General features: G+C 38.3%; 1 pseudogene; it reads left to right on the forward strand.

Annotated features, from left to right (window-relative positions):
- Nucleotides 1–6,772: 6,772 nt before the first annotated feature.
- Nucleotides 6,773–7,646, forward strand: LOC118880785 (annotated as a pseudogene).
- Nucleotides 7,647–23,532: the final 15,886 nt, after the last annotated feature.

Below are 23,532 nucleotides of genomic sequence, written 5' to 3' on the forward strand. Positions count from 1 at the left end.
TCTACAGATTCAATGCAATCCCTATCAAACTACCAATGGCATTTTTCACAGAACTAGAACAAAAAATTTCACAATTTGTATGGAAACACAAAAGACCCCGAATAGCCAAAGCAATCTTGAGAAAGAAAAATGGAGCTGGAGGAATCAGGCTACCAGACTTCAGACAATACTACAAAGATAGAGTAATCAAGACAGTATGGTACTGGCACAAAAACAGAAATATAGATCAATGGAACAGGATAGAAATCCCAGAAAGAAACCCGTGCACATATGGTCACCTTATCTTTGATAAAGGAGGCAAGCATATACAATGGAGAAAAGACAGCCTCTTCAATAAGTGGTGCTGGGAAAACTGGACAGCTACATGTAAAAGAATGCAATTAGAACACTCCCTAACAACATACACAAAAATAAACTCAAAATGGATTAAAGACATAAATGTAAGGCCAGACACTATAAAACTCTCAGAGGAAAACATAGGCAGAACACTCTATGATATAAATCACAGCAAGATCCTTTTTGACCCACCTCCTAGAGGAATGGAAATAAAAACAAAAATAAACAAATGGGACCTAATGAAACTTAAAAGCCTTTGCACAGCAAAGGAAACCATAAACAAGACAAAAAGACAACCCTCAGAATGGGAGAAAATATTTGCAAATGAAGCAACTGACAAAGGATTAATCTCCAAAATTTACAAGCAGCTCATGCAGCTCAATTTCAAAAAAAACAAATAACCCAATCCAAAAATGGACAGAAGACCTAAACAGACATTTCTCCAAAGAAGATATACAGATTGCCAACAAACACATGAAAGAATGCTCAACATCATTAATCATTAGAGAAATGCAAATCAATACTACAATGAGATATCATCTCACACCAGTCAGAATGGCCATCATCAAAAAATCTATAAACAATAAGTGCTGGTGAGGGTGTGGAGAAAAGGGAACCCTCTTGCACTGTTGGTGGGAATGTAAATTGATACAGCCACTATGGAGAACAGTATGGAGGGTCCTTAAAACACTAAAGATAGAACTACCATACGACCCAGCAATCCCACTACTGGGCATATACCCTGAGAAAACCATAATTCAAAAAGAGTCATGTACCACAATATTCCTTGCAGCTCTATTTACAGTAGCCAGGACATGGAAGCAACCTATGTGTCCATCAACAGATGAATGGATAAAGACGATGTGGCACATATATACAATGGAATATTACTCAGCCATTAAAAGAAACAAAAGTGAGTTATTTGTAGTGAGGTGGATGGGCCTAGAGACTGTCATACAGAGTGAAGTAAGTCAGAAAGAGAAAAATAAATACTATATGCTAACACATATATATGGAATCTTAAAAAAAAATAAAATGGTTCTGAAGAACCTAGGGGCAGGACAGGAATAAAGACGCAGACGTAGAGAATGGACTTGAGGACATGGGGAGGAGGAAGGGTAAGCTGGGACGAAGTGAGAGAGTGGCATGGAGTTATATATACTACCAAATGTGAAATTGATAGCTAGTGGGAAGCAGCCGCATAGCACAGGGAGGTCAGCTCGGTGCTTTGTGGCCACCTAGAGGTGCGGGATAGGGATGGTGGGAGGGAGACGCAAGAGGGAGGAGATATGGGGATATATGTACATGTATAGCTGATTCACTTTGTTATAAAGCAGAAACTAACACATCATTGTAAAGCAATTATACTCCAATAAAGATGTTTAAAAAAAGCATACTTTAGTAAACAATCTTTAAGAATGTCAAAGTAAGTAACCAAAAATTCAGAATATCGACCTATTAATTGACACATGCACAATGAGCATCTCCTATGGGTTCAATATTATACCCAAGTCATGGCTATAAAAAATGTGTAACCAAGTGTGAGACACACAAATACACACCCAAAAATACACATAATATGAGGGAGTTTATGAGTAAGGATTTAATGGGGCGTGCTACAGATTCAAAATAAGAGTCCAGAGAAGCGGGAGCTCAGAGAGGACCATATAACCTGCAAAGGCCTCCAGCCTTCATCAAGATGTTATAAACAGGGAGGACATTTTTTTTTAATTAAAAAGTTTAACCTAGATAAAAGATATGAAGATAGAAGTTTATGGGCCAAGGCAGAAATCAACTTGATACATGTATGTTTGAAAATAGGAAGAAGTAAAGCAAGATAAGCAGAAAGAGGGCAGGCTACGGGGACTTCTGAAGCTCAACAAATTAAGGAACCTTCCCAAGATCACACAGCCAGTGAGGGCCTGAGCCAGGATGCAGCCCACCAGCACTGTTGCATTAATTGTTCTCACCCCCCACCTCAGATATATTTTACAAAATTTTGCAGTTAGAAAAAAATTGTTGCCAAAACAAACAGCTATTTTGGTGGGTTAATGGTTCCATCATCATGAAAGCATTTTCTTCAACTTTCTTCCCATATTATGGATCTTCTCCTATCAGATTTTCATCCAGCAGGTTCCCATTGGGCAAGAATCCCTTAGTCACCTCCTCATCTTTGCTGGGTGCTGCTCCATCTAAAGAGCATGCCCTCCTTCTTCCTGGTTTCTGAATGAATTCTAACTTCTCTTCAATGATAAACTCCCAGAACGTTCTGCTGTCTGTCTCAGTTCCTCTAAACCCACACCAATGTCTCCTTTCCCTGAATCTTTCTAGTGTTTACAATTTGCACCACATGCTTGAGCTCTTAATTATATATTATTTTGTATTGTTCTCTAATGTTTATGTCGCTCTGATTTACAATATCTTACTAAAATCACCATATATACAGGAATCACATCATATTTTTTTCTGTGTTTGCCATAACTCTAGATACATATTATTTACCTTTATTACTCTTTCCCCTTTTCTTCAGTACAGCTTTACTTAAATGGTTCCACAGGTCAGAAATACTGATGGCTAACATGGGCGGTGTCAGCCACATCCTCTCCTGGGAGAAGAACTGAATAGGACATGAAACTAAGAACATCTTGTAAATTTCCAAGTCACTTAACCTTTTCAAAATGATCTCACTGAACATAATGTCAGATAATACAGAGAGCTAAAATAATAAAAACGGGTTTTTTTCTTCTGCTCATTTTTCTGTTTGAAAAACATAGAGAAATGAATTATGGGTTCTAAAATCTGAAATGTTTGATTCACCCACTTCAGAAAAATAAGCATATTAAAATGCAATGTTTATTTTAAAATTTGCTGCTAGAAGCATCCAAAATTTAAAATCCAGATGAGTCACAAGTTATCTTTATGTTTAATTCAGGGACCAGAACTAGTCAAAGGTCAATAACCGCTGAGTTGCTACAAATTGATATGCAAAATTGTGTCTCCCTAGCAGTTCATAACGCACCTTCAAGCAAAACAGTCTCAGGGTAACTCAATTAGCAATGGATTAATGCGATAGTTGGATAGTTAGAATATAACAGATTTCATTAGGAAAAGCATTGGCTAAAGTGTTAACTATATCCAGTTCTTGCAAAATCATTTGTGATGTACCTTTCTATTTTATCTTGTAATAATTCTTGCACATACACAGGGAGAGGGTAAGATGATTTAAAAGGCTTTATAATGCTAACAGGTGCTTCCTTAACTCTTCCACTTAAGATTGACATTTAATATACTCTTAGGAGGACATAAATTCTATGTTTTATTCCCAAATGATAATTTGACATGTCAGAAGATACAGAAAGGTTTTAATACTTAAGAGCATTTACCTTCATCACCTCCCACAGTATCTACAAGCCATACAGATGGACCAGACTCAGGCAATTTCCAGGCTGCAAAGAAGGGGCTGGGGGGCGAGGAGACACTAAACAGAGCCCAAAGTTGAGGAGACAGAGACTGAGTTGGGGGAGGCTTAGATGGTTAGAATTTGCAGGGCCAAGAACAGGTGAGGAGGCACCACATGGAGAGAGAGCACCTGAGCCCTGGAGGCCTTGCAGGCAGAGCACTGGTTGGCACATGTGTGAAAGGCCAAGGAAAGAACTAACAAAAAGGAGCAGAGGGCTTCCCTGGTGGTGCAGTGGTTGGGAATCTGCCTGCCAATGCAGGGGACACGGGTTCGAGCCCTGGTCTGGGAAGATCCCACATGCCGCGGAGCAACTGGGCCCGTGAGCCACAATTACTGAGCCTGCGCGTCTGGAGCCTGTGCTCCGCAACAAGAGACGCCACGATAGTGAGAGGCCCGCGCACCACGATGAGGAGTGGCCCCCGCTTGCCACAACTAGAGAAAGCCTTAGCACGGAGACGAAGACCCAACACAACCATAAATAAATAAAAAATTAATTAAAAAAAAAAAAAGGAGCAGAACAATTTCCAAAGATCACACGTGGCTCTGAGTAGTTCCTATTCCCACCAACCTTTAGGGAGCAAAGAAACTCAGCAGCAAAGGAAGATTGTTCAGGGAACTGCTACTTTTCATAAGAGGCCTTGTGAAACTATTTGACTCTGAAACTATGTGCCTACACAGTTTTGATAAGAACAATTTTTAAAAACACCTATTAGAGCAGCACTATTCACAATAGCCAAAAGGTGGAATCAGCCCAAATGTCCATCAATGAATGAATAAATAAACAAAACTTGGTAGAACCATGCAATATAATATTATTTAGCCACAAAAAGGAATGAAGGGATAATTTTGGAATGGTATCACCAAGATGGAGACATAGGACAATCCTGAATTTCCCTCCTTCCACGGACCAAATGTGTAGCTACACACAGAGCAGTTCCCTCTGAGAGAAATCCAGAAACTAGTTGAGTAACCCCTACACTTCAGGTGACTGAAAAAGTATCCACATCAAAGCAGGTGGGACAGGCTAAAACACACTTTCACCATAAACCCCACCTCCAGCACAGCCCCTTACAATCAGGAGTGATTCCAGCCTCTTCCTAAGAATTGAAGCATTTGGACTACTCATATAGCACTCCAACTTTTAAGGCTGCCACCCAAGGGCCCGCAAATCAGTTACCTCTGAGAGCCAATGGAGCTTGCTATAGTCCCAAGATCTATAGCACACAGAGCAGTTCTTAAATGGGTGTGCTGGCACTCCCCATGGCTATCCCCCCAGGCTCAGCACAGAGGAAGCAGACAAAAACGCCCATCTCCCAGTTTTTTCTGGGAGAAATTTGACTGCATATGTCACTAGCTGCTGTCTGAAGTTCTGGCACCTGGTTAGCTAGCATCTAGGTGCTGCCTGGGATCGTCCAAGGAGCCCAAAAGAGCAATTAGGCAAGAAAAAGAATTAAAAGGCATCCAAATCAAACAGGAAGAAGTAAAATTGTTCCTGTTTGCAGATGGAATGATATCATATATGGAAAACCGTAAAGTCTCCACCAAAAAAAAAAAAACAACAAACAAACTGTTTGAAACTAATAAATTCAGTGAAGTGGTAGGATAGAAAATCAATATACAAAAATCAGTCGCATTTTTTATATATTAACAACAAACTATGGGAAGGAAATTCAGAAAACAATCTCATTTACAATAGCATCAAAAATAAAATAAAATACTTGGGAATAAATTTAACCAAGGAAGCGAAAGATCTGTACACTGAAAACTATAAAACGCTGATGAAAGAAATTGAAGAAGACACAAATAAATGGAGAGATATTTAGTGCTCATGGATAGGAAGAATTAATGCTGTTAAAATGTCCATACTACTCAAAGTGATCTACAGATTCAATTCAATCCTTAGCAAAATTCCAATAGCTTTTTTCACAGAAATAGATAAAACAATTCTAAAATTGGTATGGAACCACAAAATACCCCGAATGGACAAAACCATCTTGAAAAAGAACAATGCTGGAGGCATCACAGGGCCTGATTTCAAACCATGTTAGAAAGCTCTAGTAATCAGAACAGTATGCTATTAGCATAAAACCAGATACACAGATGGATGGAACAGAACAGTAGAATACGAGACCCCAAAAATAAACCCACAGATACCTGCTCAATTAATTTTTGACAAGGCATGATATCACTCAAAAGTGGAATCTTTTAAGAAAAACAAAAAACAAACAAAAAATATATATATATCTCAAACTCACATGGGCGCTGGGCAATGCCAGGGGCGCGCCGGCCCAGGGCTTCCCTGAGTCCAGGACGGCTAGTTGGGAGTCCTCACACCGGCTTGGCTGCGCTTTCTGGCCCCACCGGTTCTGGGACGGCGCCGCAACCCTGGGCGAGAGGCAGCGCCCTCGAAGCTCGGCGGGCAGGCCTGCCGCCGGGTCAGGGAGCGCGGGCGCCTGACAGGGAGCAGGAACCCGGGCAGGCGGGCGGGCGGGCGTGCTGCTGCCCTGGACCGCTCTGCGCCGGCGCCTTACGCAGCAAGGGGCGGGGCCCGCCGCGGCGACGCCCCCAGGCCCCAGTCGGCCCGGCGGTCCCGGGTCTCACAGAAGCTGCGGAGCTCTGCGTGGCGCGTGAGAGCGGATCCTGTCCCGGAGTCTTTGTTCCGTGATGTGAGGGTGAGTGTGGTGGTGGTGTCGGGAGCTCGGACCCGAAGGCCACCTCCCTCTTTCATCATCCTCCCCTGGGGCTGTGGCGCCTTCCTGCTCCCCGGCCTGACGGCCTCGCCATGTGGTGATGCTTGACGGGGTCTTCTGTCCCCAGAAGAGCCTGAAGCATCTTCTTTGGCCCTAGGTGAGGACAGAGGAGCTGGCTGTGACCTTGGCCCTGTCCTGGATGTCCCAGCCTTGGGCTGAATGGCGGCATACCCGCTGGGCCTTCCGGTGCTGACCCACCTGCTGGCAGCCCTCTTTGGCACGGCTCATGGGCTGCCGTCACAGGATCCGGGGGGAGCTGCCTGTGGGTGGTAAAAGACCTCCCCGAGGGTTGGAGTCTCCCCTCCTACCTCTCTGTGCTTGTGGCGCTGGACACCCTGGGTCGGCTGCTGGTGGTGACTCTGTGGCAGCAGCCGGCCCCAGGCAAGGGCGAGCGGGCCCCCATCCTGCTGCCGCCTTCTAGGGTCTCCTGCTGCTGCTGCTATCACCGCCAGCTGTACCCACAAGGGGCCCAGGGCCTGGCCTGCAAATGGGAGCCCCAGGAGTGGAGGAAGAGGCCTGGCCCTGAAGGAGCCACCCAGCCAGGTGGCAGGCATCACCCCCAGCCCAGACCCTGCAGCCCATCGGTGGTGCCTGTCTGCTGGGCCTGCTGGCCACCACCAACGCTCTGACCAAGGATGGGTTGCCTGTTGTGCAGAGCTGGTTCTGCTCGCCCTATGGACACCTGGCCTACCACTTGGCCATGGTGCTGGGCAGTGCCGCCTCACCTGCTTCCTGACCATGGGCGTTCTATGCAGGTCCCTGGCAAGGCTGGGCAGTCTCTCTCTGCTGGGCATGCTCTTTGGGGCCTGCCTGATGGTGCTGGCAATCCTGAGCCCCTGCCCACCCCTGGTGGGCACCTCTGCAGGGGTGGTCCTCGTGGTGGTGTTGTAGATTCTGTGTCTGGGCATGTTCTCATACATGAAGGCAGCTGCCAGCTCCCTGCTGCACGGGGGGGATGGGGAAGGGGGGAGTTGTCACTGCTGGCGGCAGGCCTGGCCATCCAGGTGGGCTCCCTTTTCAGCGCTGTTGTCATATTCCCTCTCACCATCTACCACGCGTTCCCCAGCAGGAAGAACCATGTGGCCCAATGTGCCTTCTAAACCTGGGCAGGTGGGGACTTTGCTCCACCCCACCTGTCTTCAGATTGGGGCTGCCACAGTGCCGAGTGCCCACAGCCCAGAGAGGCCCACCCCACACACAGCATGCTGTAGGACGCCTGCGCACTCCACAGGAGAATCTGGGGACCACAGAGCAGGCTCGAAGCCAAAGCCAAGCTGGGGATGTGGACTTGGCCCCGGGCCTGGGATCTGTGTGGGATTTGTACAGTAAAGCATTTTTATTCAAAAAAAAAAAAATCAAAAGAAGCAGAGTAGAATGGTGGTTGCCAGGTGTTGGGGGCGGTGAGGGAAATGAGAAGAGACCGGTAAAGAGTACAAACTTTGTTATAAAGTGAATAAGTTCTGTGGGTCTAACGTATAGCATGGTGACTATAGTTGATTAGACTGTACTGTATATTTTGAAATTTGCTGAAAGTAGATCTTAAGTGTTCTCACAAGCACACACAAAAAAGATAAATATATAACGTGACGGAGGTGATGGACATGTTAACTTGATTGTGGGAATTCTTTCACGATGTATATGGATATGAAATCATCACGTTGTACCCTTTAAATATATTACAGTTTTATTTGTCCATTATACCTCAGTAAAGCTGAAAACAAAAAGGAATGAAATATGATACATGCTATAGTGTGGATGAACCTTGAATACGTAACACTGAGTGAAAGAAATCAGACACAAAGGGTCACATATTGTATGATTCCATTTATATGAAATATCCAGAAGAGTTAAATCCAGAGATAGAACACAATGGTGGCTGACAGAGGCTGGGGAGAGGAAGGAATGGGGAGAAACTGTTTAATGGATAGGGGTTTTACTCTGGAGTGGTGGGAATGTTTTGGAACTAGTTAGAGGTGGTGGTTTCACAACATTGTGATTGTGCTAAATGCCACCAAATTGTGCACTTTAAAATGATTCTTTTTATGTTATGTGAATTTCACGTTCATAAGTTATTTTTAAAGAGCACTTATTAGACAAAAATAGTTCTAATTAAGCTTTGTAATAACTAACACAATTTATTTTCTCCAGAAATCTTGATGGAAAGACTTTCAAAAGATTAGATCCACAGTGAATGACAGTCATCATTGCCAAAATATTAACATAACAAGAAAAGTTGCTAATTTGTTTGCAATTTACTGAAGAAACAAACATTGTCAAGATGGTGGGGAGGATTTGTTGATGCTGAATCTCTGCCACATTTGTACAGGGAAGCCTTAAAGCACCTTTATCTTTTAAACAAAATATAAATTGCTTTTTGATTCAACACTGCTCGCCTAACAAGTGGGAAATTTCTCCTATTTTAAATTCAGCTGAAGATGAGAATTATATCTAAGTGTATAATGAATGAGAGCTATTTAGAAACATGAAGGTAAATGTTCTGTGGCTTATGGTCAGTCCTTTGTTTTCAACAGCTTATGCATTTGGCTTCTCTAGCTTGTATTTGTTCTGATTGTGAAGATTATTTCTGAATCTTTGTTTCACATATTGCAATGCCATTTGACATTGGAAAACCTGGAAGATATGATTACTTTGGGTTTGGTTTTCTTTTGTTTGAAAGCAAATCAAAACGACATGGAAACATCACAAGAATTTTTGCAATTTGCACTTTAACAGGAAAAAATCAAACATTAGTTTCTTCCTTTGGATTTCAATAGGAGACAACATGATATGGAGTTAGGGAGTCAGGAGGACCTAGATTTGAACCCAGGTCCTGCCCTTAAAAACTTACATTGCAGTACACGTAATAGGTAGCTATAATTATTACCATTATCCAAAAAAGCAGAGGTTTGAAAGAGAAGAAAAGGGAAGTATATAAGAAAGGAAGGAGAAGAGAAGATTAGGAAAAGGAAGAGGAAAGTGAGGAAAGAATAAATTAAAATTTCAAGAAAATCTAGTTGGTGATTTATGCTGAAATGGAAAGCAAGAATCCTGAATCTTTGCCCTGGTTATTCCTCTGATTTTACTATTTGTTCTTTCTTTTCTTTGCTTTCCTCTCTTTGGGGTTGTTACTTAAAATGTCTCATCAGTTTCCATCTCCTCTTGGGTAATACTCTATGAATACACAGAATTCATTAATGGGATAAAGGAATAACAAACCAGTGAGACAAAGAAGATTTGTGAGGTCAAATTTTAACTAGATCTGAACATAATGGAAATTTAGTGTTTCAAGCCCAAAGACTTGACTTGACAACTTTACTTTTCCTAATGCATCTTTTTTCTGACTATTAAAGTCACTATTAATACATGATCCCCACAGAAAGTTTAGAAACACAGGGAAGTACTAGGAAAAAATTAAAATCACAGTAAACATCCCCACCCTGAGATAACACAGGTAGTATTTTATTTTTTTCTTTCCAGTCTTTTTTTTCTAGTCTGTGGTCTCAGTCTGTAATGTAATATTGTCTTCTGATGTTTTAGTTTTCATTATGTCATGAGCACTTTCCATGTCATTTTTTCCAAAAATACCATTTCTATTGTGTAGATGTATCTTAGTTCTATTTAACATTAATAAAACATTAATGTTAAACCTTCTGCCCCAACGTGCACCCCGACCCCAAACACTTCCCCTCAGAATCATAGCAGAGCTGTAAAAGAATGGTAACCTGGGCCTTAAGATTTAAGTATTGTCATATGTGTCTTAGTTTTACAAGTAAAAATTCAAGGTATATCTGAAATATCTAAAAACTTGGAAAAGATTGAAAAATAAGACAGCCTTTTTCCCAAGTATTTTTTTTCTCTTCATATTATATTACACCTCTCATTTCCACATCAACTTCCATACAAGTGTAAAGAAAGCTTTTCCCTTAAAGTTCTTTTTCGACTTGAATTTATTGCTTGCTTTAGCAAAGGCAAGGCCATGTCCTCCAGGAGACAAAGAGATCATTCTGGCCACAGACATGCTCAGGCCTTGACTTTTCCTTAGTCAGAAAGGCAATTTGCCCACAAAATTAACTAAGTCATGTCTCAGCTGACTGCAGGTCAATGGTTTTCCCTCAAATTTGGTCCAACTTACCCCAGACCTGACATAAAAATTTAAAAATAAAATGAAAACCAATTCAGGTGCTACCTTGAGCATTTGGGGTTTTGTTTATTTCAAAAAAGAAAGTATGAAATGCACAGTTTCTTTTTAGTTCTCTGGATACAAGAATTAGGGAGAGGCATCTTAAATATTTCAACTCCCTTAAATATTTTAACCTCGTAAATATTATGCACTAAATAAATATTTGTTGATATGAGCAAATGAATGAATAAATTTTAGCATTTAATAATGTAGAGTTCGGAAACCAGGGAACAGGAGTCGACTCTTGTGAGCCTCAGTGTTGCGGAAAGAGGTGGCAATAGAAACATGTTTGAGTCCTGCCATCTCTGTTTTCTGGTTTTGTTTTGTGCAGGTCACTCTGACATTTTTTTTTTTTTCTGCATGAAAAGTAAAAATCTGGCTGAGCCTTAGTTTCCCCATCTATTTATAAAATTACATTGTAACCGTTTGTCTTCACAGATGGGGGTGATGGGTTGAGATAATCGTGATTGTTCATGTATGTTGTAAACAGCAGAGTAAATGGAGAGCAACAGACCTCAGACCACATTTAGCCATGCCAGCTTGGGCAAGTGACTCAAATTCAATAAGCCTGTTTTCTTACCAGTGAAATGCGGATAATACGAACTTAGGAAACTGCAGCTTTAAAATGTGATAATATGTGTAACATGCGTTGCAGAGGCCTGGCTTCTAACAGTAAAGGGAGAGCCCTGTTTCCCCTTCTGCTTCACAACAGAAGCTTATTTGGGGACTGTCCTTCAGGCTCATCATGGTACATGTAGCCCAAGACAGGAAGTATTGAACCAAAAGTCTGGCCTCTTCAGAGTTCTTCCTGTTTCCGGGCTCCAGCACTTCTTCCAGTGCTGCGCCCTCCGATCTTTTCCAGCCATTAAATACTCTTTTCCTGGGGAATTAAAATTGTTTAAATTTGTCAAGAACTTTTAGATGTAGATTAAGTTGTAATTATGTTTCAGGAACTCTTGATGCTACAGTTTAAAAAGTAGGGGAAAATACTTGTTTGTATTTAATTTTTTTCCCTTTTTTTCCCCTCCGCTGATTTCTTAAAAATAGAACAACTTTCACTATTCGTGACATAGATATCAGGCAGAATAATATTGGGAAACTCCTAGTATTTAACATCAAAGACATTTAGCAGGTGTTAATGATGAAATTTTGTGTTCAAACATTAATAGTCTTAATAAGTAGTTTAAGGAGTCAACTTCAGAAGTAGTTATGTTTTGTTAATGAAATGATTACCACCCGATAATATAATTTCAAGAACATATTTTATTAATGAAAGTGTAATGAACAAAAACCAATTATGCTGAAGTTACTATGGTGATTTAAGTTTATTTGAAATATTTTTGCTTCCATTTACATCCTTGCAAAGGGAATTTTTGTGTTTTTCAAAATAAAGGGGAATTGAGCCCCCAGAGAAACCCTCCCCCAAGGAGCTCACCCATTTTGAAGCCATGTAAACTGTTTAATATATAGTGAGAGACTATGGCCCCCAAAGTCTTGCAACAGTTAATTCATGTACCATACAAAGAATAGTCTTTGTGATAGTTTATTTCCAGATAGCTGCCATTAATTTTTTCCCTCCTGATACCATTCCCCCATCATACGGTGGAATCTATTTTTTATGTCATTCCCCCATGGAAAAGTAGAATCTATTCCCTTCCTCCCCTTGAAACTGTGCTGGATTGAGAGACTTGATTGACCAATAGAATGCAGAGGAATGATGCTCTGGGACTTTTGAAGCTAAGTAATTGGAAGTCTTACCGCTTGGTATGCTTTTGCTCTCTCTTAAAATGCTCTGGGGGAAGCCAGCTACCACTTGAGAAGTTTCACTCCTGTGGCACCACTAATGTAATAAGCCCAAGTAACTTGGAGAGGCCCTGGAGTGTGAGAAGCTATATGGAGAATGAGAGGTATCCAGGAGCACTGAGAAGCCAATTATGTGAGTGAAAAAGCCATGTTGGGAACAGGTCTTCAAGCCACAGCCACCCCAGTTGATGCCACAGGGAAGAGAGGAACTGCCCAGTGAAGCCTTTCCCAAAATCCTAACTTACAAAATTTTGAACAAAATAAAATTGTTGTTTAAGCTAATAAATTTTGGCATTGTTTGTTACTCAGTGATAACTGCAATACAAAAAAATAATCTTCTCTTAGAAATTTGGTGTCATTGATCCATCGACAGTTCACAAATACTCACTTTTTTTCCCATTGTGTGACATTGGTATGAGCTGATCTACTTACACTCTTTCACTTAGTTTTGATTGTGATCAGTCACAAACATTTATGAGACAACTGGGCAGAGTTCAAGATGCAGATTCTGGATGGAGAAGATGGAGAAATTAAACAGCTTATATAGTAGTAAAGCCTCCAACCCTGGCTTCATGTAGCTCAATAAACTTCCAAGGAATAATGGAAAAAATGTGCAGGATTCAGCCTGTTGGTCAATTTCATAAGGGTATGCTTCTTATATTAACATTAGAATTAGATTAACATTAATGTTAACCTAATTAACATTAGATTCCTTCCTTCCACCAACTTGCAGGAAGAAATCGAGTGGAACAGTTAAGAAAATGTTGCCTTAAATAAGGTGAATAATACAAATGCAGTCTAAAACTAAGCATAAGCTCTATCTATGATTATTTGGGTTATTAAATAATTTGCCCTACAATCACCTTTAGCAAGATAACTGAAAATTTTTAATTACAAGCCCTGAAATTAAAAACTCAATAGTTATAAAACACAGAGACTTGTGACAAAGACTTGACCATGGAAAATAAAGTCTGAAATAATTTCCTTCTAAAAGTGAAAATTTCTGATACATCACATTGTGGTGATGAATAAATATGTAGGTTTTTGTTTAAGAAACCAACATGAACAAGCTAGAGGAATTCAAATTATTTTAATAAAATATATTTTCTTCACTGTAGTTTTTAGAAATGAAAGATGAGAGGATTGAAACCAAAAATATGACAATAAGAGAAAATATAAAAATTCTGCTCCCAGGTAATGCTCAGATGAAAATAACATACATGCTCATGTCTCATAAATGTATCTTTTTATCACAATTTAATATTAAATTATTTATGCTTTTCTATTTCCTTTGTATTGAATTTTTTAGCCCTAGTTGGAGACAATAAATCAGAAATTAAAAGACATTGAGTTTTAGGCTTTTTACAGCCTGACATGTCATTGATTAATGTAAATATTTAGAGTTTAGAAAGCTCTAAAAAGTTACAACTTTATCTAGAAAACAAGGGAAACTGTGCACAGTTACAATTTGTACCTTTTATTACTATTGTGTTGCAATCAATTATCCTGTCAATATTTTTGCTTTTTTTCTTAAGGGAACTAGATATGGTGTTTTTATTTTATTTTTCTGATAATCTCTTTTCATTATTCTATTATACTTCAAAGGGCATTTGACTGCATTTCAGAGACATATTAAGAATAGATAAGTCTGGGTCATTAGCACCAAGACATGGCCCACCCAAGAGCCTGTAGGCCCCAGTGCCGGGACACAGCAGGCTAAACAACAAACAAGATGGAACACAGTCCCTCCCATCATCAGACAGGCTGCCTAAAGACTTCCTGAGCCCACAGTACCTCCAGACATACCCCTAGACACAGCCCTGCCCACAAGAGGGCCAAGATCCAGCTCCACCCACCAATGGGCAGGCACCAGCCCCTCCCACTAGGAAGCTTGCATAAGCCTCTAAGCCAGCCTCACCCACCAGGGGACAGACACCAAGAGCAAGAAAACTAAAATCCCACAGCCTGTGTAACCGAGTCCACAAACACAGGTCAGAACCTACTCTGTGACCAGCTGGTCCCTGGCCCTTGGGTGACAGAAGAGGAGTGTACTGCTGGGACACATAGGACACCGCCTACAGAGGGCCACTTCTCCAATGTCAAGAAACATAATTAACTTTCCACATACATAAAAGTACAAATAGAAATTTAGACAAAATGAGACATCAGGGGAACATGTTCCAGACAAAGGAACAATATAAAACCCCAGAAGAAGAACTAAGTGATGTGGAGATAGGCAATCGACCTGAGAAAGAGTTCAGAGTAATGATCGTAAAGATAACCCAAGAACTCGTGAAAAGAATGGATGCACAGGGTGAGAAGTTACAAGAAGTTTTTAACAAAGAGTTAGAAAATATAAAGAACATCCAAGCAGAGTTGAAGAATACAATAAATGAAATGAAAAAATACACTAGAAGGAATCAGCTGCAGAATAAATGAGGCAGAAGAACAGGTAAGTGAGCTAGAAGACAGAGTGGTGGAAATCACTGCCACAGAAAAGAAGAAAGAAAAAGGAATGAAAAGAAACAAGGACAGTTTTAGAGACCACTGGGACAAAGTCAAACACACCAATATTCACATTATAGGGGTCCCAGAAAGAGAAGAGAGAAGGAAAGAGCCTGAGAAAATATTTGAAGACATAATATCTGAAAACTTCCATAACATGGGAAAGAAAACAGTTACCCAAGTCCAGGAAGCTCAGAGTCCCATACAGGATTAACCCAAGGAGGAACATGCTGAGGCACATACTACTCAAACTGACAAAAATTAAAGATAAAGAAAAAATATTAAAAGCAATGAGGGAAAAGTAACAAATAACATACCAGGGAATCCCCATAAGGTTATCAGCTGATTTTTCAGCAGAAACTCTGCAGGCCAGAAGGGAGTGGCATGATATATTTAAAGTGATGAAAGGGAAAAACCTACAACCAAGAATACTCTACCCAGCAAGGCTCTTATTCAGATTCAACAGAGAAATCAAAAGCTTTAGATACAAGCAAAAGGTAAAAGAATTCAGCATCACTAAATAGGCTTTACAACAAATGCTAAAGGAACTGCTCTAGTCAGAAAGAAAAAGCCACAACTAGAAAAAAGAATTACAACATGGGAAAGCTCACTGGTAAAGCAAACATACAGTAAAGGTAAGAAATAATCCACACACAAATATGATATCTAAACCAGTAATCATGAGAGGAGGAGAGTACAAATGCAGGATATTTGAAATGCATTTGAAATTAAGAGATCAGCAACTTAAAACAATCATGTGTGTGTGTGTGTATATATATACACACACACACATATATATACAGTGTGTATACATATATATATGTACACACACACACTGCTATATCCAAATCTCATGGTAACTGCAAACCAAAAACCTGTAATAGATATATACACAAAAAAGAAAAAGGAATCCAAACACAACACTAAAGAAAGTCATCAAATCACAAATCACAAGAGAAGAGAACAAAAGAAGAAAGGAAAACCTACAAAAACAAATCCAAAACAATTAACAAGATGGCAATAAGAACATACATATCAATAATTACCTTAAGTAGAAATGGATTAAATGCTCCAACCAAAGGACATACACTGGCTGAATGGGTACAAAAACAAGAACCATATATATGCTGTCTACAAGTGACCCACTTCAGATCTAGAGACACATAAGACTGAGAGTGAGTGGATGGAAAAAGGTATTCCATGCAAACGGAAATCAAAAGAAAGTTGGAGTAGCAATACTCATATCAGACAGATAGACTTTAAAACAAAGACTGTTACAAGAGACAAAGAAGGGAACTACATAATGACCAAGGGATCCATCCAAGAAGAAGCTATAACAATTTAAATATATATGCACCCAACATAGGAGCACCTCAATATATAAGGCAAATGTTAACTGACATAAAAGAAGAAATCAACACTAACACAGTAATAGTGGGGGACTTTAACACCCCACTTACATCAATGGACAGATCATCCAAACAGAAAATCAATAAGTAAACACAGTCCTTAAATGACACATTAGACCAGAAGGACTTAATTGACATTTAGAGAGCATTCCACCTGAAAGCAGCAGAATACACATTCCTTCTCAAGTGTACATGGACCATTCTCCAGAATAAATCAAATGTTGAACCACAAAGCAAACCTTGATAAATTTTAAAAAATGGAAATCATATCAAGCATCATTTCCAACTACAACATTATGAGATTAGAAATCAACTACAAGGGAAAACTGCAAAAAACACAAACACATGGAAGCTAAACAATATGCTAACTAAACAACCAATGGGTCACTGAAGAAATCAAAAAAATGAAAAAAAAAAAACTAGAAACAAATGAAAACAAAAATATGAAGATCCAAAACCTATGGGACACAGCAAAAGCAGTTCTAAAAGGGAAGTTTATAGCAATGCAATCTTACCTCAGGAAATAAGAAAATCTCAAATAAACAACCTAACCTTACACCTAAAGGAACTAGAGAATGAAGAACAAACAAAACCCAAAGGTAATAGAAGGAAAGAAATCATAAAGATCAGAGCAGAAATAAATGAATTAGAGATGAAGAAAACAATAGAAAAGATCAATGAAACTAAAAGCTGGTTCTTTGAGAAAATAATCAAAATTGATAAACCTTTAGCCAGATTCATCAAGGAAAAAAAAAGGGAAAGGACCCAAATCAATAAAATTAGAATTAAAAAAGGAGAAGTTACAACTGACACCACAGAAATACAAAGGGCCATAAGAGACTACTACAAGCAACTATATGCCAACAAAATGGACAACCTAGAAGAAATAGAAACATTCTTAGAAAGATACAATCTCCCAAGACTGAACCAGGAAGAAATAGAAAATATGAACAGACCAACTATGAGTACTGAAATTGGATCTGTGTTCTAAAAACTCCCAACAAACAAAAGTCCAGGACCAGATGGCTTCACAGGAGAATTCTATCAAACATTTAGAGAAGAGTTAACACCCATCCTTCTCAAACTATTACCAAAAAAATTGCAGGAGAAGGAGAACTTCCAAACTCATTCCATGAGGCTGCCATCACCCTGATACCAAAACAATATAAAGATACCACAAAAAAAAAAAAAAAGAAAGAAAAAATTACAGGCCAATATCATTAATGAACATAAACGCAAAAATCCTCAACAAAATACTAGCAAACCAAATCCAACAATACGTTAAAAGGATTATACACCATGATCAAGTGGGATTTATCCCAGAGATGCAAGGATTTTTCAATGTCCGCAAGTCAATCAGTGTGATACATCACATTAACAAATTGAAGAATAAAAACATATGATCATCTCAATAGGTGCAGAAAAAGCTTCTGGTAAAATTTAACATCTATTTATGATAAAAACTCTCCAGAAAGTAGGCATAGCAGGAACCTACCTCAACATAATAAAGGTCATATATGACAAACCCACAGCTAACATCATACTCAGATGTGAAAAGCTGAAAGCATTTCCTCTAAGATCAGGAACAAGACAAGGATGTCTGCTCGCACCACTTTTATTCAACATTGTTTTGGAAGTGCTAGCCACAGCAATCAGAGAAGAAAAAGAAATAAAAGGAACCCAACTTGGAAAAGAAGAAGTAAAACTGTCACTCTTTGCAGATGACATGATACTATGCATAGAAAATGTATTTAAAGATGCTGCCAGAAAACTACTATAGCTCATCAATGAATTTGGTAAAGTAGCAGGATAGAAAATTAGTGCACAGAAATCTGCTGCATGTGTATACACTAACAACAAAAGATCAGAAGAAGAAATTAAGGAAACAATCCCATTTACCATTGCATCACAAAGAATAAAACACCAAGGAATAAACCTACCTAAGGAGGCAAAAAACCTGTACTCCAAAAACTATAAGACAATGACAAAAGAAATCGAAGATGACACAAACAGATGGAAAGATATACCATGTTCTTGGATAGGAAGAATCAATATTGTGAATATGACTATACTACCCAAGGCAATCTACAGATTCAATGCAATCCCTGTCAAATTACCAATGGCATTTTTCACAGAACTAGAACAAAAAATTTTACAATTTGTATGGAAACACAAAAGACCACAAATAGACAAAGCAATCTGGAGAAAGAAAAATGGAGCTGAAGGAATCAGGCTCCCTGACTTCAGACTATACTACAAAGCTACAGTAATCAAGACAGTATGGTACTGGCACAAAAACAGAAACATAAATCAATGGAACAGGGTAGAAAGTCCAGAGATAAACCCATGCCCCTATGGTCACCTAATCTATGACAAAGGAGGCAAGAATATATAATGGAGAAAAGACAGTCTCTTCAATAAGTGGTGTTGTGAAAACTGGACAGCTACATGTAAAAGAATGAAATTAGAACACTCCCAAACACCATACACAAAAATAAACTCAAAATGGATTAAAGACCTAAATGTAAGGCCAGACACTATAAAACTCTTAGAGGAAAATATAGGCAGAACACTCTCTGACATAAATCACAGCAAGATCTTTTTTGATCCACCTCCTGGAGTAAAGGAAATAAAAGCAAAAATAAACAAATGGGACCTAATTAAACTTAAAAGCTTTTGCACAGCAAAGGAAATCATAAATAAAATGAAAAGACAACCCACAGAATGGGAGAAAATATTTGCCAATGAAGTGACCAGCAAGGGATTAATCTCCAAAATATACAAACTGCTCATGCAATTCAATATCAAAAAAACAAACAACCCAGTCAAAAAATGGACAGAAGATCTAAATAGACATTTCTGCAAAGAAGACATACAGATGGCCAAAAAGCACATGAAGAGATGATCAACATCACTAACTATTAGAGAAATGAAAATCAAAACTACAATGGTCAGAATGGCCATCATCAAAAAGTCTACAAACAATAAATGCTAGAGAAGGTGTGGAGAAAAGGGAACCCTCTACACTGTTGTTGGGAATGTAAACTGGTGCAGCCACTACGGAGAACAGTATGGAGGTTCCTTAAAAAACTAAAAATAGAGCTACCATATGATCCAGCAATCCTACTCCTGGGCATATATCCAGAGAAAACCATAATTTGAAAAGTTATGTGCACACCAATGTTCATTGCAGCACTACTTACAATAGCCAGGACATGGAAGTAACCTAAATGTCCATCAATGGATAAATGGATAAAGAAAATGTGGTACATATATACAATGGAATATTACTCAGCCATAAAAAAGAACAAAATAATGCCATTTGCAGCAACATGGATGGACCTAGTGATTGTCATACTGAGTGAAGTAAGTCAGACAAAGACAAATATCATATCACGTATATGTGGAATCTAAAAAAATGATACAAATAAGCTTATTTACAAAACAGAAATAGACTCATAGGCATAGAACACAAACTTATGGTTACCAAAGGGGAAGAGAGGGGGATTAATTAGGAGTTTGGGATTAAAATTTACACACTACATATAAAATAGATAACCAACAGGACCTACCATAAACTCAATATCTTGTAATAACCTATAATGCAAGAGAATGTGAAGAAAGAATATGTATATTCTTTTATATATATATACCTGAGTTCATATATATATATATATATATATATAATTGAATCACTTTGCTGTACACCTTTAACACAACATTGTAAATCAACTATATTTCAATAAAATTTTTTTTAATTAAAAAAAATGAAAGCTGAATCCTTAGGTGCCAAAGCTTCCCTATGAGTTTGAACTTTCAAAATAAAGAAAAAAGAGAATAGATAAGCCTGGGCTTGATGAGATGGGTTAATTTAAAGATCTGAAATTTGCATTTTTGTAGTCACCTCACAGTCATTCTTACATCTTCCAACCAAGCTTGAAAATTAAACAATTGTTTTAATCCACTGTGTTTGCAGATAGTAAAGAGACCCTCCAAGCTTCCTTTTATACTTTTAAACTTATTTTTTACTTCTGCCTCCAAAATCTTAAGTTAAACCATTTGGACACTGTGCTTATTGGTTTAAATACTTTAGGGCTTGGTAGAGGTGCTATTTGTCACTACAGATTCCTTCTCTGTCATGTGTGAAGCACAAGGGAGGATGAGCATATAACTTGTTTTGAAAACCGTTCTGAGGGTAGCTCCACTTCAAAAGCTTCGGGTCCAACTTTGAAGTTTGCTCCACTTCAAAAGCTTTGCCTTGAAGTGTGTTATGGAGAGAAATACACACCAAGACATCCTGAATTTTAAGGTTTATTGAGAATTACTTCCTGTGGAGAAAAAAGCAAGATAATAAATGAGGGGAAATCAATCTGAAAAAAAACTTGAAGAGCTGTAGAAATAGAATTTTTCTTTATAAAAAAAACTTTATTTTGCAAAAGTTTTAGCACACTTTTTCTTCATGGTTTATTCTATTAGTAACTTTAAAAGATTGTTCATTCTAAATAAAGTAATATTGTAAATATTTGAGTATTTTTAAATCCAATAAAATTTAAAATAGCATTAAATAGAGACCACCATATAGAGTCAAGGGTAACAAAGAATAATGCTATTTGTCTTTGCCATGTAAAAACAGTTTAAAGTATCACTTCCTGAAATGAGGAACAGAAGAAATGTAGTATAAAAGATACATGTTATTTGCTTTTATTTAGAAGTTACACTTAAACTATGATAGTCCCTTAAGGACAGGGGGTTTTCTGTTTTGTTCACTGATGTGTCTCTTTCACTAGGTTAATGCCAGCCACATTGTGAGTACTCAAAAATCATTCACTAAGTAAATGAATGAATTAATAATAAACCAGAGAGGATACAGAGAAAAGATAGCAAAGTGTTCTCAGGAATAGAATGTGAATGTTTACTACTCACAGATTATTAAAATCAGAAATTAACTAAACCTTTGCCCCTCAAAGTGTGGTCCACAGACCAGCAGCATCAGCATCACCTGAGAGTTTGTTAAGATGTGCAGATTCTTAGAGCCCATCCAGATGTATTGAATGAGAACCTGCATTTAAGAAAACTGCAGGTGATTCACATGCACAATAAAGTTGGCAAAGCCCAGACTTAGGTAACTTTGGTGTTCACAAAACACCAAAGTCCCACAGGATGGGACTGAAATAAGAGGCCTTGGGGAAATGCATCGCACAGCTGATATGACAAAGAAGAGTCGACCTGAGGAATAGGCACAGCATCCAAAAGGAAACAGAAGTCTCTGAGCATAAACTTCAACAAAGTATGGTTGAAGACCATACTTCCAAATAAGTGGGGGTGGTAGGGGTGGGGGAAGCAGTGGTCCATTCAGATAGGTTTCTTGGAAGTCCAAAAAGGCAGTAAGCACCTTTTGGTTCCTTGGATGGCCCATGTAGGTTACAGAGCCTCAGACACTGGGCTGGAATATAAGAGAAGGACTCTGAGGTTGGAATGAAAAAAGGAAGGAAGGAAGAAAGGAGTAAAGGTGGGAGGGAAAGAAGGAAGGATCCAGAAATGTGTGAGAAGACTAGAAGATAATCTCAGAACAGAAGAAAAGAAGGGAAAAAACCTATTTCTATTAAAGATCTACTATGTGACAGACACTGACCAGATGCTTTGCATAGAGTATATGGTTAAATTCCACTAGATTTGTATTATTATCTGAATTTGCAGATGAAAGGGAAAAAAAATACTGAGGCTCAGAGAATAGAAAACCATAAATAGTCATTTCAGAGGAATCACATATGACCAAAACATATGAAAAGCTCAGCTTCATGAGAAATCAGGGAAATGCAAATCAAGACCATTTTATAACTATAGATTTCTAAAAATGAAGAGGCCTGACAACACCAACTTTTGTAGCCCATGTGGATTAATAGGTTCTCTTATACATCAGTGGTGGTAGTATAAATTGGTATAATCACTTTGGAAAAAATTTCAGCATCTCATAAAATTGAAGATATGCATACCCTTCAAACTAGCAATTCCATTCTTAGACATATACTCTTAACTATAGACAATCTTGTGCATGTGAACAAAAAGAATTTTTGCAGCAGCATGAGATAATAATAGCCAAACTGGAAACAATTAAACATACATTGACTGAAGAGCAGATAGATAAATTATGGTATAGTCATACAGTGGAATAATTTACAGCAATGAAAATTAATGAATTAAATCTGCATCCAGTAATATGGCTAAATCTTTGTAATATTTTATTTAGAGAAGTAAGCAAGTTCTAAAAGACTACATATAATATGAAACCTTTAAGCAAATTAAACTAAAAATATTGAAGCATATATGGTATTAAAACTAAAAAAATAAGGCAAAGGAATGATAAGCACAAAATTCAAGATAGTGACAACAGGAAGGGAAGAAGTAGATGGAGGAAATAGAGAGGAGCATAAATATGAAAGTTGCACCATAGCTCTTGAATTGGATCATGGATTGAAGGGTACCAATTATATTATTAAATAAATGAATCCAAAGGCCAGTGATTAAACTATATAATAAACAAGGATGATCATTAACTCAGTGCTGTACACTGACCATCCTAATTTGGAAAAGAAAAAGAAAAGAAGAAAATAATCAAAAAAGGATTAAATTTTTTTGATCAGGTTGCAAAAGTCAAATTTGTTGTGAAGATTACCAAATCATACAATCATATAATGTAATCAGAAGTATTTTATTAAAAATCATTTGATTTATTTTTACTCTAAAATACATATGTGCATTTAAAAGCATTTTAAAGCATCTTGTTAACTCTAAGATGAAATCAATTTATTTTCAAAATTTTCGCTTCAATTTAAAATCTCAAACTTTTTTTTCTGTTTACTATGTTTTTTGTTCAAAGTGGTAAACTTTAACTGGTCCTTTCCTAGAACCAATAATCTTAAATTAATATGTGTCTTCCATATTGGAAAGAGCTTCCTTATATTTGTCCCAAAATCTTCCCTTTGTAATTTCTCTGTTGGCTCAAGTTCTGTCTTCTGGTATGCTTCTCCATTTATTTGAAACCACCTTGCTTCCAGAGTTCTACCTCCTGCTTTACAAATCTCACTCTGA

Source organism: Balaenoptera musculus, chromosome 1 (assembly GCF_009873245.2).
Source record: "Balaenoptera musculus isolate JJ_BM4_2016_0621 chromosome 1, mBalMus1.pri.v3, whole genome shotgun sequence".
Taxonomy (NCBI): Eukaryota; Metazoa; Chordata; class Mammalia; order Artiodactyla; family Balaenopteridae; genus Balaenoptera; species Balaenoptera musculus.